This window comes from Lepus europaeus, chromosome 1 (genome assembly GCF_033115175.1).
Source record: "Lepus europaeus isolate LE1 chromosome 1, mLepTim1.pri, whole genome shotgun sequence".
Taxonomy (NCBI): Eukaryota; Metazoa; Chordata; class Mammalia; order Lagomorpha; family Leporidae; genus Lepus; species Lepus europaeus.
This window is the reverse complement of record NC_084827.1, coordinates 80,845,306-80,864,984: the sequence shown is the minus strand read 5'-3', so window position 1 is coordinate 80,864,984 and position 19,679 is coordinate 80,845,306. Positions and strand designations below refer to the sequence as shown.

Genomic DNA, 19,679 nt, shown 5'->3' with positions numbered 1-19,679 from the left:
TTCAGAAATTTACCAACTGAAAATAAGTCACAAAAAAACTTGACAGTGAATTTCAAGGATATGGACTCTAAGTGAGGTGAAAACAGAAAATAAAGATTGTGTTGCAATATTCTAAAACCAAATGATCAATTAGGTTTTTTAAATATCACAAAAGAGAGATTTTATTATTCCTAATTCTTTTGAAGTATAATTCATGAGACTCAGCATAGTTATTTCTCATGTAGGTGTATAATACTCAAAAATTTTTATGTACATATGGATACAAGAATTTTAGCAGAAAAGAGTCATTAAATGTTGTTTTCAGGAAACTCTCATGTCATTTCTAATTAATGAAAAGCAAGAAATTATGATGTAATGTATCAGAGTGAATTGGTATCATTAACCTCATAGATATATTTCTACAACTTTGGGGTTTGTAGAAACATTATGCCTTATAATTGAAGGAAGCTTTTTTGGCTCTTATTTTAAGCATCAATCTCATCTTCAAAGATCTTCTCTGTGGTGGATGCTACAGATCTGTAATAAAAAAAAAATCCATGCTCCTCATCCACAGTGTAAAGGAGATGGAGAAAAGTGCTTGACCAAGCATTATACAATTATTTCTCAGTGCTTTTGTATCTCAGCAACAACTGAGATTAATCCTGGCTAATGATATGTGGGCAAAAACAAGGAGTATCACTTCTTGAATGAATGAGTTACAGATGTTCTGTGCTGTGTTCATGCTTTCTCCCTTTGTGGCCCCAAGTGGAAGATTTCAACATTAGAAAATGCAAAGTGTCTGAGTCACTGAATCTGTTTAGAAGAAAGCTGTCTAGTCAAGCTTTCCTGTTTAGATGGGCATATTTTTTCATGAAAGTTTCATTTTGTATGTATTTTGAACTTTATGGACCACAGTCTCTATTCCTCTCTCTCTACTACTCTTCCTCCTCCTTTCCTCTCCTTTTGCTTTTTTCCCTTTAAAATATATATTAAAAAAATTAAAAACAAAGCAAAACAAAAACTTGAGAGCCATACAAAAACAGTTCATGGGACAGATAGGCCTGTGGGTCCTAATTTGTTGATCTTCACATTAACACACTAAAATTTGAAGGTTTTATAGAAAAAATGAGTATATCCTGAGTAATTAGAGGATATTTTGAAAAATTCATGGAAAATGGAATGAAAAGGTGGATGGGCATTTGCTGTAACAGTTAAGATGTTGCTTGGGACAACCATATCCCACAAGGGGATGCCTGGGTTCAAACCCTGGTTCTGTGTCTGATTCCACCTTCCTGCTAATGGGAAACTTAGAAGGCAACTGGTGATGAGTCATGTACTTGGATCCTTGCCATCCATGTGGGAAACATGGATTGGATTCCAATTAGTGGTTTCAGCCTGGCCCAACATCTGCTGTTGTACATATTTGGGGAGTGAACCAATGAATCAGAGATCTCTGTCTGTCTCTATATGCCTTTCAAATAAAATCCATTTGGTACACTTTTTAAAAATATTTATTTATTTATTTGAAAGAGTTACACAGAGGGTAGGGGGAGAGATAACTTCCATCTGCAGGTTCACTCCCCTAGTTGGCCTCAACAGCCAGTTCTAAGACAGGCAGAAGCCAGGATCCAAGAACTTCATCCAAGTCTCCCACATGGGTAGCAAGGGCCCAAACACGGGTTATCTTCCATTGCTTTTCCCAGGCCATTAGGAGGGAGCTGGATTAGAAGTGGAGTATCTGGGACTTGAATCAATGCCCATATGGAATGCTGGCACCTCAGGTGGTGGTGATGCCATTATACCACAATAATGATCCCCATACAAAATTCTTTGCAATTCATACATATGACAGATCTTCAAAAAGTTCATGAAAATGTATAATATAAAGAAATCTAAAAAAAAGAAATCTCATGGATTTCAAAAACATTTTACATGAAAATAAATTTATCTTTTAATTTCATCTGCCTATTAAAGTTTTGAAATATCTTTGTATACTCTATTACCAGGGATTGGCAAACTTAATGTTACAAACAAAATACAGCCTGCTTCCTCTCTGTGAAAGTAAAGTTTTATTGGAACACAGTCACAGCTGTTTACTTTCATATTTCTCGATAGCTGTTTTTGCACTTTAAGGGCAGAATTGAATGGTTGTGACAGCAGCAATATACCCAGCAAAGTCTGTTTACTACTTGAAACTTCACCAAAAAAGCATCTGACCCTTTTTATTTAACTTTGATAATAAGAAGTTCTCTGGTATCTGGAAGTGCTTCTTCATTAATGTGGCAGCCACAAGTCTCAAGGCAGCTAATTTTCCACCTTGATAGAAACTTCTTCCGCACAGCAAGCCTGAGTCTCTTTCCCGGTAACATCTCTGCATTGATCCTAGTTCTTCCACCTGCAACTTCAGAGCATAAGACAATCATTTCCTCTCTCAGAGCAGCCTCCCTAACACTGCAGAATTGCTGAACAGAGGAAAACGACGTACAGTGCTGTGTCACTTGTCCCCACAACAGGTGCAGTTCAGTCTCTTTTCCTTATAATAATTTCCTGAAGTGTTTGTTAGAGCACAAAAAAGAAACACCTGGTTCAGGGTGACCGCAAAAGTGACTTCTTGCATAAATCTCAAATTTCAGCAACACAACAAAAAGAAAAATACCCAATTATGTTTCTACTCTGAGACATTGGATATGTTCCCTTGGTTTTATTGACATTTTGTGGAAGATTTTATGATTGAGTAGGGAAATTCTATGGTCAAGCTGACCTAAACTTTACCCATAACTTCATCACTTATAACTGTGTATCACTGGGCAAGTTTTTAAAGTCTTTTATGATTCACTTTCTGTTTTTTTTTTAAATGAGAAAATTATTTTATTCACAAGCCTTGTATCTGAGGTGTGTTTTGAGAATTAAATAAGACAATACATGTGTGATGTCCTATTCTAGCCTCAGCACATTGAATCAAGAAGATGTTATTGATCATGATGCTAAGGCATACTTAGGCTTCTGCTATAAATATGCACTAAGAATAGCAGATCTGCACTCATGTTGCCCACATATGCTATTACGCAAGGAGTATAGTGTGTGTATTTTGAAAACGCTTACTGAATTTAGCTCACATTTAACTTATTTTAAGAACTTAATAATTGCACAGGTTTTCAGTGTTTTATGATTTGTTTCCCAATATGATTGCATGTTTTTGTATATACATAGTCTTAAATGTATAGGTATGACCATTGTAAAGATTTAAAATGTTCTGCATACACAGCACACTCCTTGTACATACTGTCTCCTGTTTGGTGCTTTTATTAGTTCTGGGCTAAAAGGAAAGTCACTGATTTTTAGAGTGAATGAAAACTTAATCTCATGGCACTCCATCTATTGTGCGAGTAGCTTCAGCAGCATTTTCTCAGTACTTGGCATGTGCTCACTAAGTACCTGTCTGTGCCTTACATAGTTCCCATCTTTCTCCTCCTGAAAAGTTCAGCCTAGTGGAGGAGAAAGACACTCAACAAGTTAACAATAGTAATATAATAATGAGACTGGAGTGGCATTTCCTTTTAAAAATATTTTGGGGGGACTGTGTTGTAGCTCAGTGGGCTAGGATGCCACATGCAGTGCTGGCATCCCATATGGGCACCAGTTTGAGTCCTGGCTTCTTCACTTCCTATACGGTTTCCTGCTAATACATCTAGGAGGGCAGTGGAAGATAGCCAAAGTGCTTGGCCCCTGCCGCCCATGAGATAGACTGGGATGAAGCTCTTGGCTTCAGCTTGGTGCAGCCTAGGTCACTGCAGCCATTTGGAGAATGAACCAGCAGATGGAAGATCTCTCTCTCTCTCTCTTTCTCTGCCTTCTAATCTCTCTCTCTCTCTCTCTCTCTCTCTCTCTCTCTCTGACTCTGCCTTTCAAACAAATAAACAAATCTTTAAAAATTAATTAAAATGTAAGGGCCAGTGTTATGGTAAAGTAAGTTAAGCCTCTGCCTGTGATGCCAGTATCCCATATGAGTGCCAGTAAGACTCCTGGCTATTCCACTTCCAATCAAGCTCCTTGCTAATGGCCTGGGAAAGCAGTGGAAGATGGCCCATGTGCTTGGACCCCTGCACCCATGTGGGTGACCTGGGATAAGTTCCTGGCTCCTGGCTTCTGATCGGCCTCTCTCCAGCTGTTGTGGCCATCTAGGGAATAAACCAGCAGATGAAAGACTTCTCTCTGTCAACCCTTTTTTCTATCTGTAACTCTGCCTCTCAAATAAATAAATCAATCTTTAAAAAAAGTTTTAAAAAATCAGACATATAAAACTGTACATATTTATGAGTACCATGTGATGTTTTATTGCATATGTATGTTATATAATAAATAAATGTATTTATGCTTTCAAGCTTTCAGTATTTATTTATAGTAAAGCATCCAAAAATCGTATCTTATAGTTTTCATTTAATAGAGAAACATACAATAAATTAACATTATCTATCTTTACTCTACTATATACTAGAACCCCAGACTTCTTACTGATATTTATCTATAACCTAGTACCCATCATTAACCTTTTGCTATTCTCTTCCCCCACTGCCCTCCCCAGCCATTGGTAACCACAATTAGATTTTTGGATTGTATGTATTAGTGAGATTGTTTGATATTTCTCTTCCAGTCACAGCCCTAGCCCCACCTTGACATCTCCAGCTTAGCTCCATCTTGATATTTTCAACATCAAAGAAGATGACCCATGTGACTAAGGCTCAGCTCAAATGCTACTTCTTCAAAGAGAAGATACCAGAAAAGAGCCATCTGCAACAAGAATGAGAAGTAAAACTTTATGAGTGAGAAATGGGCTCACATGGGGCAATGTGGCATCAAGTGACAGGTTGTTGGCACATCTTTAAATTATGTGTTCCAAGTGGCATTGCTAGTAGAAAGCCCTTATTACAGAAAAATGTGTCTTTATTAACCTCCTAACAGTTGTTTCTAATTGATTTCTTTGGAACTGTGCATTATCAAATAATTCTTCTAATATTTGTCTTCTTTAAAACTAAATTTCTTCAATTCCTTTGAACATTGCTAGGAAGTATGTTAGGAAGTATACTGGCTTTGGTGTTAGATAAATCCAGTTCATTTTCCATATACATACATATATATATATATATATATATGTGTGTGTGTGTGTGTGTGTGTGTGTGTGTATAATTCGTGATACAGGGAAAAATACTTATCTTTCTGAGCTCTAGTTCTCATTTTTTTTATTAAACTTTTATTTAATGAATATAAATTTCCAAAGTATAGCTTGTGGGTTACAATGGCTTCCCCCCTCCCATAACTTCCCTCCCGCCCGCAACCCTCCCCTTTCCCGCTCCCTCTCCCCTTCCATTCATGTAAAGATTCATTTTCAATTCTCTTTATATACAGAAGATCAGTTTAGTATATATTAGGTAAAGATTTCAACATTTTGTCCCCAGAGCAACGTAAAGTGAATAAACTACCATTGGATTACTAATTATAGCATTAAATAGCAATGTACAGCACATTAAAGACAGAGATCCTACATAATTTTTTTTTCAAATTAATTAATTTTCTATGCCATTTCCATTTTAACACCAGGTTTTTTTTTTTTCATTTCCAATTCTCTTTATGTACAGAAGATCAATTCGGTATATAATTAGTAAAGACCTCATCAGTTTGTGCCCACACAGAAACACATAGTATAAAAATACTGTTTCAGTACTAGTTATAGCATCACTTCGCTTTAGACGACACATTAGGGACAGATCCCACATGGGGTGTAAGTACACAGTGACTCCTGTTGCTGATTTAACAATTTGACACTCCTGTTCATGGCGTCAGTAATCTCCCTAGGCTCTAGTCATGAGTTGCCAGGGCTATGGAAGCCTTTAGGGTTCGCTGACTTTGATCTTATTCCGATAGGGTCATAGTCAAAGTGGAGGTTCTCTCCTCCCTTCGGAGAAGGGTACCTCCTTCTTTGATGGCCCCGTTCTTTCCACTGGGATCTCACTCACAGAGATCATTCATTTAGGTCTTTTTTTTTTTTTTCCATGATATCTTGGCTTTCCATGCCTGCTATACTCTCATGGGTTCTTCCGCCAGATCCGAATGCCTTGAGGGCTGATTCTGAGGCCAGAGTGTTGTTTAGGACATCTGCCATTCTATGAGTCTGCTGTGTATCCCGGTTCCCATGTTGGATCTTTCTCTCCCTTTTTGATTCTATCAGTTAGTATTAGCAGTTACTTGTCTTGTTTGTGTGATCTCTTTGACTCTTAGACCTATCAGAGCTATCAATTGTGAGCTGATATTGATCACTTGGACTAGTGCGATGGCATTGGTACATGCCACCTGGGTGGGATTGTGTGGGAATCCCCTGGCACTTTTCTGACTACACCATTTGCGGCCAGTCCGATTGAGCATGTTCCAAATTGTTCATCTCCTCCCTCTCTTTTTCCACTCTTAGATTTACCAGGGATCACTTTTCTGTTAAAATTTAAACTCTTAAGGATAATTGTGTGTTAATTACGGAGTTCAACCACTAGTACTAGAACAACAACAACAACAACAAATACTAAAAAGGATAAAGTATTACATTGTACATCTAAAGTCAGGACAGGAGCTGATCAGTTCATTGTTGCTTATAGTGTCCATTTCACTTAACAGGTTTCCCCTTTGGCACTCAGTTGTCACCGATCAGGGAAAACATATGATATTTGTCTCTTTGGGACTGGCTTAATTCACTCAGCATGATGTCTTCCAGATTGCTCCATCTTGTTGCAAATGACTGGGTTTCGTTGTTTCTTACTGCTGTATAGTATTCTATGGAGTACATGTCCCATAATTTCTTTATCCAGTCTACTGTCCAAATGGCCAACAGACACATGAAAAAATGTTCAAGATCACTAGCAATCAGAGAAATGCAAATCAAAACCACAATGAGGTTCCATCTCACCCCGGTGAGAATGGCTCACATTCATAAATCTACCAACAACAGATGCTGGAGAGGATGTGGGGAAAAAGGGACACTAACCCACTGTTGGTGGGAATGCAAAATGGTTAAGCCACTATGGAAGTCTGTCTGGAGATTCCTCAGAAACCTGAACATAACCCTACCATACAACCCAGCCATCCCACTCCTTGGAATTTACCCAAAGGAAATTAATATGGCAAATAAAAAAGCCATCTGCACACTAATGTTTATTGCAGCTCAATTCACAATAGCAAAGACCTGGAATCAACCTAAATGTCCATCAACAGTAGACTGGATAAAGAAATTATGGGACATGTACTCCATAGTTCTCATTTTTTAAAAAAAAATCAGCAAAAATCACACTTAGCATTCAGAAATATTGTGAGGATTAAGTGAGAAAATCAAATAAAATACATAAACAGCCCCAGGTCCATAGCCTGTGTTAAATGAAAAAGGATGAGAATAATTAATAATGGCTATTACATTCTTATTGTCCTAATTTTTTTGGTGGCTCTTCTGTTTGTTTATGTTCCTTTGGAATGGAGCTCTCCAAATTTTACACAGAATTTTAGATGGTGTGCATTGAGGATGTGAGTTTAGGAGTATTGCAATTTTTGTTCTGAACACTTCACTTTTAAAGGTGAAGTTTATGATGCTTTAACAGTTGTTGGTAAATATGTGATGCTTATGTGATCTCATGTTAAACTAAGATCCCTGATGGTCTCTGACTTACTTTCAAAAGCACCTTTTCTCTCCTTTTTTAATTGAGAGATTTCTGGAACTCAAATAAAAGCCAGTGTAACACAGAGGATCAGAATACAGACTTTGTGAGCAGATGTGAGTTTGAATGTTGGCTTTATACCTATCTGAACTAGGGCAAGTTGTTGAAAATTCTAAAAATTTTCCTTATTTGCTGAGTGTTCATATTAATAAATGCTCTGTAGAGTTTGATAATGATCAAATGGTATAATATGTTTGAAGTGTTTTGCATGAAGTCTAGAAATTATTAATTGAACAATAAATGGTAATCATTAACATTCCATTAAAGTGTATTTTGTTAGTTTAATAATTTTACTTTTAGATCTTATTCTGTAAAATTTATGTTCCTCCATTTCTGATTAAAACATGAATTTTAGGGACCGGCGCCATGGCTCACTTGGTTAATCCTCCAAATGCAGCGCTGGCACCCCATATGGGCACTGGGTTCAAAGTCCCAGCTGCTCCTTTTCCAGTCCAGCTTTCGGCTGTGGCCTGGGAAGGCAGTGGAGGATGGCCCAGGTGCTTGGGCACCTGCACCCATGTCAGAGACCAGGAAGAGGTATCTGGTTCCTGGCTTCGGATAGGCATAGCTCCGGCCGTGGCAGCCATTTTGGGATTGAACCAATGGAAGGAAGATCTTTCTCTCTGTCTCTCTCTCTCACTGTCTAACTCTGTCAAATAAAAAAAAACACATAAATTTTATTAGTGTTCTAATGACCTCAACTTTGAAAATGATAAGGTGATGTGTAATAGCCTAGGACAACCCTCAATATATTTCCCTGTAAGCAAATAAGTCAATTATTCAATATCCTTTGTTATGGATAATCAGTCCCAAAGATAATGTCCTTTTGAGAAAAATTTAATTCATGTTTCAATTGATACGTAGCTATCTAGCAGATAATGGCTAGAAATCAATATGAAAATTAGTTTTATTATCCTTAATTTGTAATGAATATTAATCAAGTTTTAAGACTACTAAAAGATTGTTTTGTATTATTTGCACAAATAATTCTTTCACTTATCAGGAGCAAATGAGAATACATATGATGATCACTTTTATTGCAGTCTCTATAGTGTTACCATGTTCATTGGTTTGTGTTTATTCATAATTTTGAACAGAGCAATACTTCATTGTAACAAATTGTAATAAAGATACCTGAGTATTTAAAAATCACTTTGTATTCTCTTACACAAAATTTATGGATATATTTTTATAAATGTTTTATTCGCTAAATTCTCTAACACATAATACTTTCTTTTTGTTACGTTGCTATTAGAAATTAGTAGTGCCAAGGTATCTTAGGTTTCAAAGTACTATAATTTCTGTCAATAGAGTATTAATAATGATTCTGTAGACAAGTGGCACATTTTAGGGCTTCTCAATCACTAACAAGAAGAGCAATCCATTCCAATCTCATTATAAAGAACAATCAAAACTTTCATAAATATATAAAAGAATCAGTTAAGATGAATTCAAATAAGTCTGATTTAAATGATATAAACATTATCAGGCAATATGTATATAAATTTATGTATAATTAATGATACAGAATATCTTTATTCAATAATAATATACATTCCCTTTTTATTTTAATCCTCAATTACAGGATGTCACAGAACTGATAATTCCACTTTAAAGGGGAAAATTGCTTTGAACAAAATGTAAATTTTCAAATCTAAATAATTTATTATATTGTTTTTAACTTACATACAATAAAATCATTATTATGTGCAATTAAAAATATTTTTTATCTGTAACATGAGATTTCAAAAAGACAAAAATTACCAAAGAGAAAATTAAAGAACTGACTATGGTGGAACAAACCATAATTACTTTATAAACTTTTAACTAATCAGTCTTCCCTTTTGTCTTTTAATTTGAAATTTGCCTGAATATAAGTTAATAAAGGATTTGTAATTATTTCTCAAGAGGTTAATAGCATTTCTGGAGAAACAAACTCATTGTTGTGGTTTATCGATATTGATATTGGTATTTAAACTAATCAGACAATGTACACATAAGTGAATTGGAAAGAGATAAAGTATCCATTTCTCTGAAAACAGGTTGCCATATTCCATTAAGTTTAATTTTGGTTGATATCTATTGCATTGGATGGTTTTTAACAAAGTGTATTAGAGAAAATGAAATCCCACAGTGTATTAAGAAGGAGGCCAAGATGAATGCACATAAGCTGTATTGATTTGAAATTATGCTGGACTTATTTTTTAATCATTTGCTTATTTGAGTTAAATAGAGTTCAATTTTGACTTAATTCACTGAGTGGCTTAAAACTTATTAAAAAGCACTATTGAAAGGGGCTTTGGGAAAAATATGGCCTGCTATAATATTTGGCAGTTTTAGTAAATTGGCTTCCTTGAATCTGTGAGGTTAAGAGCTGGGTCTGGTTCACTGTTGCAATCCCACTCCTCCAAAGAGCTGGGCTGACTTAATATACTATAAAATTTTTCTCAATTAATGAACAAATGCTAGCAAATAGATTCATAAAAAATATTGGCAAGAAAGATAGCCTTGAGTTTTTATGTAGCAGTAAATACTAGTGGTCTTCAAAAAGTTCAAAGATAAAAAACCTGTGGCATGAATTTCAAAAAAATTTTTGTACCAATATAAACTTGTCTTTTAATTCTGTTTTCCATAAACTGTTATTTTTATTTATTCATTCAGGATGCAGAGAGAGACAGTGCCCATCTGCTTGTTCACTCCCCAGTTGCCCCAGCAACCAGAGCCAGCCAACCTAGAGCCAAGAGCTGGGAATTCAGTCTGGGTCTCCCATGTGGGTAGCAGGGATCCAAATACTTGAGTCATGATCTGTTGCTTCCCAGGATCTTTAGCAATAGGATGCTAAAATTGAGAGTTGGAGCCAGGAATCAAACCCAGGTATTTTGATATGGGAGTTGGGTAGTGGGTATTATAACCAGTGTCTTACCATCTAGGCAAAACACTCAATAGTTCACAAACTTTTTAAAGTTCCTTTGTGTATACTCATACACATACACACGTAGATGCACTTGTATATATAAAATCATTAAGAATCACTTTGTTTTTTATATTGTTATTTTATTTTAATTAGTTTTTATCAGATTCAATGCGCCTTGTAGATTCAATTCTATGACCATGATATTACCTTCCTCTCTTCCCTAATTGTTCCCCCTCTCTCCCTCTCACCTTGTCTCCCTCTCCCTCTTCTTTTTTCATTTTTTATATAACATAATTTTAATTTACCTTACAGTAAAAAGTCTAATTGCTCCACCAAATAAGAAGTTTAATAAGTAAAAGGCAAAAAGATCCTAGTTTAGTGGGAATATGGACAATGGCTATAAACAATAGTTGGAAGGAAAAAATGACCATTTCATCCATATATGTACATTTTAAAGTAATCACAGACCATTAAACCTATAGTAGTATAACATTCTTAACCATTGGTTTCACAAAGGTTTAAAACAAACAGAACCCTATTTGCAGCAATACTGATACACACACAAACATTTCTTTTTTCTTTCTTCTTCTTCTTCTTTTTTTTTTTTTTGCTTGTTTTTTAAATTTTAGCTCTCACATGTAAGACAGAATATGTAGTATTTGTCTTTCTGGGTCTGACTTATTTTATTCAACATGATATCTTCCAGCTGCATCCATTTTGCTGCAAATGGTAGAATTTCATTCTTTTTTTTTTATAGTTGAATAGCATTCCATTGTCTATATATATCACAATTTCTTTATCCATTCATCTGATAATGGACACCTTGAATGGTTCCAAATTTTGGCTATTGGGGACCAATGCTGCCATGAACATGATAGTACAAGTATCTCTTTGATACACTGTGTTCAGGTCTTTTGGGTATATACCCCAGTAGTGAGATTGCTGGATCATATGGCAAGTCTATTTTCAGATTTTTAATAAATCTCCACACTGTTTTCCACAGTGGATGCACTAATTTATATTCCCACCAACAGTGTATAAGTGTTTCCTTTGTTCACATCTTCCTCAGCATTTGTTACTCTCTGTTTTTTATTTTAGCCATTCTGACAGGGGTTAGGTGATACCTTATTGTAGTTTTGATTTATATTTCCCTGATTGCTGGTGATGTTGATCATTTCTTCATACATCTGTTGGCCATTTGTATTTCTTCTCTTGGGAATTGTCTATGGAAGTCCTTTGCCCATTTCTCAACTGGATTGGTTGTTTTTTTGTTGTTGAGTTTTTTTTTTTTTATTTTATTTTATTCTTTTTTTTTGACAGGCAGAGTGGACAGTGAGAGAGAGAGACAGAGAGAAAGGTCTTCCTTTTGCCGTTGGTTCACCCTCCAATGGCCACCGCAGTAGGCGCGCTGCGGCCGGCGCACCGCGCTGATCCAATGGCAGGAGCCAGGTGCTTCTCCTGGTCTCCCATGGGGTGCAGGGCCCAAGCACTTGGGCCATCCTCCACTGCACTCCCTGGCCACAGCAGAGAGCTGGCCTGGAAGAGGGGCAACCGGGACAGGATCGGGGCCCCAACCGGGACTAGAACCCGGTGTGCCGGCGCCGCAAGGTGGAGGATTAGCCTAGTGAGCCGCGGCGCTGGCGAGTTTTTTTTTTTTTTAAGTTGTTGACATACTCAGGATATTAATCCTTTGAAAGATACTTTGTAATCCATTGTACTTTAAAATTCTTTGTAACATACTTGCAAATAATTTTTCCCATTCTGTTGGATGTCTCTTTACTCAATTGATCATTTCCTTTGCTGTGCAAAAGCTTCTGACTTTGATATAGTCCTGTTTAGTTTTGCTTTCATTGCCTGGGCTGTGAGGGTGTTTTCCAAGAAGTCATCCCTTACACCACTGTCTTGGAGAATTTCCCCTATCTTTTCTTCCAGAAACTTCATAGTCTTGGGTTTTAAATTTAGATTTTTGATCCATATTAAGCTGATTTTCGTATATGGTGACAGGTATGGATCTAATTTCATTCTTCTACATCTATATAAATCTAGTTTTGCCAGCATCATTGGTTGAAGCAACTATCCTTACTCCACTGTTACTCCACTGTCTGAGTACTTTTGTCAAAATTAAGTTGACTGTGTGTATGTAGATTATTTTATTTTATTCTTTTTTTTTGACAGGCAGAGTGGACAGTGAAAGAGAGAGACAGAGAGAAAGGTCTTCCTTTTGCCATTGGTTCACCCTCCAATGGCCGCTGTGGCTGGCATGCTGCGGCCGGTGCACCACGCTGATCCGATGGCAGGAGCCAGGTGCTTCTCCTGGTCTCCCATGGGGTGCAGGGCCCAAGGACTTGGACCATCCTCAACTGCACTCCCTGGCCACAGCAGAGAGCTGGCCTGGAAGAGGGGCAACCGGGACAGAATCCAGCACCCCGACCGGGACTAGAACCCGGTGTGCTGGCGCCGCAAGGCGGAGGATTAGCCTATTGAGCCATGGCGCCGGCCTGATTCACAGCATTTAAAAAAAATATTTATTTATTTATTTTAAAGACTGAATTACGGGGTGGGGGGAGAGGGAGGGGGGGAGAGAGAGAGAGAGAGAGAGAGAGAGAGAGAGAGAGATCTTCATCTGATGATTCACTCCCCAAATGGCCTCAATGGCCATTCAGGGCTAAACCAGGCCAAAGCCAGCAGCCAGAAACTCCATCAGAGTCTCCCACATGGGTGACAGGGGCCCAAACACTTGCATGGAATTTGATTGGAAGTGCAGGAACCAGGGCTCTAACTGGAGCTCATATGAACTGCAGCTTGTATGAATGGACAACCATTATGTGGTGCCAGTGTTGCACACAGTGGCTTAACCCACTGTGAAACAACAGTAGCCCCTGCTTCACAGTGTCTTTAGAGCAAACTTTTCAGGTGATGTTAACAGTTTTCCTAAAACTTAAATCTGAAAGGAATTTCTCTCATGGGCCCACAGTTAAATTTCTCTGACCAAAAATATGTCCTCCTACATATTTTTGTGTGCTATTTCTCCTGTGAATATAGCACAGACAGTATGATAACCATAGCCTACCTGAAATTTGGCCCAATGTACTCTGAAATGCACTCTTATCACTGATAAAATGAACTCTGTGGAGCAGCAATTTTATCCAGTACTCTGCAGATTGCAAGAGATACTGGCAAATAGGTCAGGGGCTTTCTTCAGGTACCTGAGTCAGAGGTGATTAAAGAGAGAGCAGTGAGGGTGGGAATCCCTTTGGTTTCTGGGTATGATTAGAGAAATGCTTCTTCTTCCATTATAAAAGAAATTTAGAAAACCACTGATCTAAAAAAGTGTTAGATGGTGTGACTTTCTGACCATAATTCACAAATTTTAGCTAAAATAACTTTCTCTTTTGGAAATAAAATGAACAGTAGAAAGTTTAAGATTTTTGTCTATATGCACTCGAGGTTCAGAGAGGCATCAATATCAGTTAAGGAAAGAATTTAAATGTGTTGGCAATTAATTACTATTTTGTTTTGGCCAAGAAACTTGTTTTTTGTTTGGTAAAGAACCACAAGATTCTACAGTGTTCTCAATTTTTGGATCGTCAAAGAGAAGACAGGGCTGAGATGTTGGTTTTCACACTCTTGTTCATCTAAGTGGCTTCCGTGTGACACATAGCTCTCTCTCTTTCTTTTTGAGGGCTCTATAGAACTTAGGTTCAACATCGCAGCAAAGGGGGTGTGCTATAGAGCAGCTAAAATCCATAGACAGGAGACCACCACCACACAGAAGGTCTGTGCCATGCCCAGGGTGATGGACTTCAAAGGGTATCATGTCCTGCCTTGCTCCTTGGTAAACTCCAGCACCTACTGCATTTGGGAAGACTCCAGACTCCAGCAGTCACTGGTTCCATGAAGCCCATCAACAGGATGCTTACACACGTGAACCTACCATTTTGTGATGTCTGAGGGTGAAGAGGGCCAGTAATCCAGCAGAGACATGAAAGAAGAGGGACAACACTGGTGCACAGGAACATACAATACCACATCCCTGGGAAGAATAGGGAAGTGGAGTTGGGGCTCAGGGTCCTTCTGCCGACCCGCGGCATTAGCTTCAGCCTGAGGATCTCTGCAGCAACCCCACTAAAACCCCACTGCCCCGGCCACCCTCCTTGTGCCACCACTCACACAGAGGGGAGGGCACCCCAAATGCTGTAGAGGTTCTCTGGCCGCATCTCCGTTGCCCCAATATCACCTTCCGCAGTGCCTCCTGCCTATCTCCCACCTTTATTTTCCCAAAGTAAAGCCTTGCAGGCACTGGTGTTTGCAGGGCAGACAGGGGCGGCTGTTAGTGCTGGAGGCCATGCAACATGGTTCAGACACCTCCCTTATCTGCCAATGGTGGGCGAGCTGTCTGTGCATTAGCAGCCTAATGGCATGCTCTGACTATTGCTGGGTCAAGGTGTTATGATGCCATCTTGTAACAACTTGGCTACTAGAATCTTCAATATTAAAGTGAAATGCTCAAGGCTCTCCAGCAAAGCCCTCTTCCTCCTAAGGTGCCATGTAAGGTTTTTATGCTTTTCAAAGCGGTGTTTTTGATCATCAGATTTCTTACTATCACGAGCTCCCTCCTGCTGTTCAGTGATTTCAGCTAAAGGGGGTGCTGATCATTGATATTCTGTTGCTCCTGCCAGGAGTTTTTCCAAGGTTGCATACCAACTACTATGTACCCAAAAGCTATTGAGGTTAGTCCTAGGGTGACGTTTCGACTTGGATGACTAGCACTCACCTCAGCCCTGAAAGCAGTCACAGTGGGACCAGGTTCATCTTTAAAATACTGAGCAGAGGGGCCCACATTGTTGCATAAGGACTTAAATGCTGCCTGCAATGCTAGCATCCCATATGGGCTGGTTTGAGTCCCAGCTGCTCCACTTCCTATCCAGCTTCTGGCTAATGAGCCTGCAAAAGCATCAGAAAGTGACCCAAGTGTTTGGGTCCCTGGTACCCACATGAGAGACCCAGAATAATCTCCTGGCTCCTGGCTTGGTGGTGCCATTGTGGCCATTTAGGTAGTGAACCACAGAATGGAAATATTCTCTCTATTTCTAACTCTTTCTCTCTGTGTAACTCTGCCTTTCAAATAAATAAAATAAATCTCTTTTTTTTAAGATACTGAGCAGAAACAAGGGTTATGGAATAAGAGATTCTGCAGTTTGCAGATTTTTAACAACACAATGAACAGATTTTATGGGTCCATACCAAAATTGCTAAGTTTACAATTTGCTAATTGGGACATGCTCTACTTTTCTTTTTCTGGCCCTGGCAAGAGCCCTTGACAATTTTTCACATGTGAATATGCACCATAGAAATCTAACCACATTAATTTTCCAGCAAAGCAAGAGATTGTTTAATGTAAAGTATTGCTGCTGCTACTCTCTTTAAGCATTTCTTTTAAATAACCTCCATTGTCAATGTGTTCCTGTGGAAGATTGCAATATTTCTAATTTCCCAATACTAAATAACTTAATTTAAAAATATCTTAGCATCCTATACCAGACACTTGTTTCAACCTTTGTTTTCTTTTCAACTTTTATTTAATAAATATAAATTTCCAAAGTACAACTTTTGAATTATAGCAGATTTTCCCCCCATAACCTCCCTCCCACCCACAACCATCCCATCTCCCACTCCCTCTCCCATCCCATTCTTCTTCATGATTCATTTTCAGTTATCTTTATATACAGAAGATCAACTTAGTATATACCAAGTAAAGATTTCAACAGACTGCACCTACAAAGACACACAAAGTATAGAGTACTGTTTGATTACTAGTTATACCATTAATTCACATAGTACAACAGGTTAAGGACAGAGATCCTACATGGGGAACAGGTGCACAGTGACTCTGTTGTTGATTTAACAATTGACCCTCTTATTTATGATGTCAGTAATCACCCGAGGCTCTTTTCATGAGCTGCCAAGACTATGGAAGCTTCTTGAGTTCACCAACTCTGATCTTATTTAGACAAGGCCATAGTCAAAGTGGAAGTTCTGTCCTCCCTTCTTTGATGGCCCATTCTTTCTATTGGGATCTCACTCATAGAGATCTTTCATTTAGGTCATTTTTTTTGCCACTATGTCTTGGCTTTCCATGCATGAGAAACTCTCATGGGCTTTTTAGCCAGACCCAAATGCATTAAGGGCTGTTTCTGAGGCCAGAGTGCTGTTTAGGGCTTTTGCCATTCTATGAGTCTGCTGTGTATCCTGCTTCCCATGTAGGATCATTCTCTCCTTTTTAATTCTATCAATTATTTGCAGACACTGTCAACCTTTGTTTTCTACCTAGTGTATGATCTTGGTAAGGTCAAATGCCACTATCAGTACATCTATAATATGTCTTACTAAATTTTTTAATGGCAACAAGCAGAAATTGTTAAAATGCAGAGCAATACTTTCTCTGTTCAGGCAAAGTCAGCTCTGATTTGCTTCCACAAGAGGTTGACCAGTATATTATTTGGGTCATGCTGCCCTTCATAGATCAAGATGTTCTGCATAAAGTGTAGACTTTGGGCTGCTTTCTAATGAAAATGTTAATAAGTTACTATTATTTAGTGTTCTCATCCATACTGGTAGCTCCTTGTGTTAAGATGATTCTGCCAAAGATCACATGACTCAACCCAGATCCCTGAAGAACTAGATCCCTTTGGCTGATTCTGAGTACCTAGCTTGCAAATGTTACTCATAATTAAAAAAAAAAAATTAAAATGTCAGAATCCACATCCTGGACTTCAAATGAATTAACTTTCAACATATTTCTGAAACATTTTAATGATTTTATGATTGATCACAAGTTCAGGACTGCTTTCATTTTTCAAGAACTAGTACTGTGGGTCGGACTCTATTTTCTAGGCATTCTTTGTCTGAGCCATAGACTTGAGTAGCTACAAGCCTGGACATGCCATCAACTGAGATTCAAAAGATCAGCAGTTAAGAACATGTTGGGATATTCAGTTTGGGACAAGTTAATTTTTAGATGTCTACGGGGTAGCTGCCATGACTGTGCATCTAGAGTTCAGTAGGAAGTCTTAGGAGGTAAAATGTATGGGTAAGGGTTTGGAGAATATCTGAAAAGCCAGGAGACTAAAGAGATCACAGTGGAGTGAATGTGCTGTAGAACACACATAAAATGAATGAGGAGGGTGACCTGATGTGTGTAGTCTCTAAGGTTAGGTACACTGGATAATGGGCAAGTGAGCTGGGAATACAGTCCTCTAACATTGCAGGGGCCTTGACAGTTGAGATTTAAGATAATATATAAAGCATTATCTTGGGTAATGTTGTAAAGCAAAGCTCAAACAAAAAAGTTTTGGATGAACCAAATTATTTGGTCCTTTTTAAACAGGTAATGACGCTACTGACTGGATAGATAGATGGATAGATAGATAGATAGATAGATAGATGATATTCATTTTTTAAAAAACAAATTAATGTGCTTCACTGAAATATATTCTGAAACATACTTTATATCTGAAGTCATATACTAGGACCAAAAAGGCAGATATTGAAAAGGATCTATAAATTTTGAAAAGGGATGCCTTTAACCAATCCTTTTCTATTAAAGTTAATTAATTTGTTTAAAAGCCAGAGTTACAGACAGAGAGAGGGAAAAATGAGAGAAAAAGAGAGAGAGAGAGAGAGAGCGAGCTTCCATCAACTGATTTACTTCCCAGATGACAGCAACAATCAGGGCTGGGTCAGGCTGAAGCCAGGCAACACATCCAGGTATCCCACAGTGGGTGTCAGGGGCCCAAACATTTGGGCCATCTTTCGTTGCTTTGCCCAAGACATTAGCTGGGAGCTGGATGGGAAGTGCAGCATCTGGGACAAGAACGGGTGCTCATATGGGTTGCCAGCATAGTGGGTGGTGACTTTATCCACTATGCCACAAGGCTGGCTCCACTGACAAAACCTTTGTTAATATTTGATGAACAAAAGCTCCTTTGTAGACTGAGAAATTGAGAGTATCATTGGTTTGATTTTGAAATATTTAATAATGTAGGTTTTAAAAATAATTTTTTTTTTATTTGAAAGGCAGAATAACAGCAAGATAGGGAAACAGGGAGAGAGAAAGAGATCTTCACCCACTGGTTCACTAACCCAAATGGCCACCAGGGCTGGGAGTATGGCCAGGCAGAAGCAGGAGGCTGGAATTCCATCCACATCTCCCACATGGGTGGCAGTGACCCACATCCTTGGGCCATCTTTCATCACATTTCCAGGCATATTGGTAGGTAACTGGAACCTAAGCAGAACAGTCTGGACTCAACTGGTGCTTCAATATGGGGTGCTGGCATCACAAGCAGCTGATTAATCTGCTGCACCTCAATACCAGCTCCGACAAGACAGCTTTGTTTTAACTGTAAATGCTGACAAAAATAGGAGCATGCAACACCGAGAGAAAAGTAGTTAACAAAAAGGAGCTTGATGGCTAAATCATAAAGGTTTATAAGTACCTATTTGTGTTTATGTATGTGTGTATACACTTGCATACATATGCAAAGGCATATATATGAAACATTCCAATTTGAAAGAAGTGTATATCCATTCAAAAATTTACAAAAAGATGAAGAGATAATAAAGATATAGACTATGCCAATAAGAGATATTATTTCTTACCTGAAGTATTTCCTAATTTTCCTATGTATAGATGGATTTTATAGTTAGATTATAGTTTTCTATATTATTTGCAAGATGTTATATAATAAATATTTTAAGGTAAATATATAAATATTATAAACATACTTTTAATGGCTATGTAACATAATATTTCTTGACTAAGACATAATTCATTTAGCCACATTTTGTTTTTGCAGAATTATGTATATCCCCTCTATACTCTAAGATTTGTACCTTAATGCATAGTCACCAGCTTTGAGGTTTATCTATATTAGTTTGAAAATAAAAATAACAGGGCTTTATTTTGCATGTTTATGCTTAAAAGTAAGATTAAACATTAAGTTATATCATCTGTGCATTTTATATCCACTTATTCA

At 37.9% G+C, this 19,679-nt stretch overlaps 1 pseudogene; it reads right to left on the bottom strand.

The window, feature by feature from the left end:
- Positions 1 to 14,367: 14,367 nt before the first annotated feature.
- Positions 14,368 to 14,672, bottom strand: LOC133765880 (transmembrane protein 170A-like; annotated as a pseudogene).
- Between the last annotated feature and the right edge of the window lie 5,007 nt (positions 14,673 to 19,679).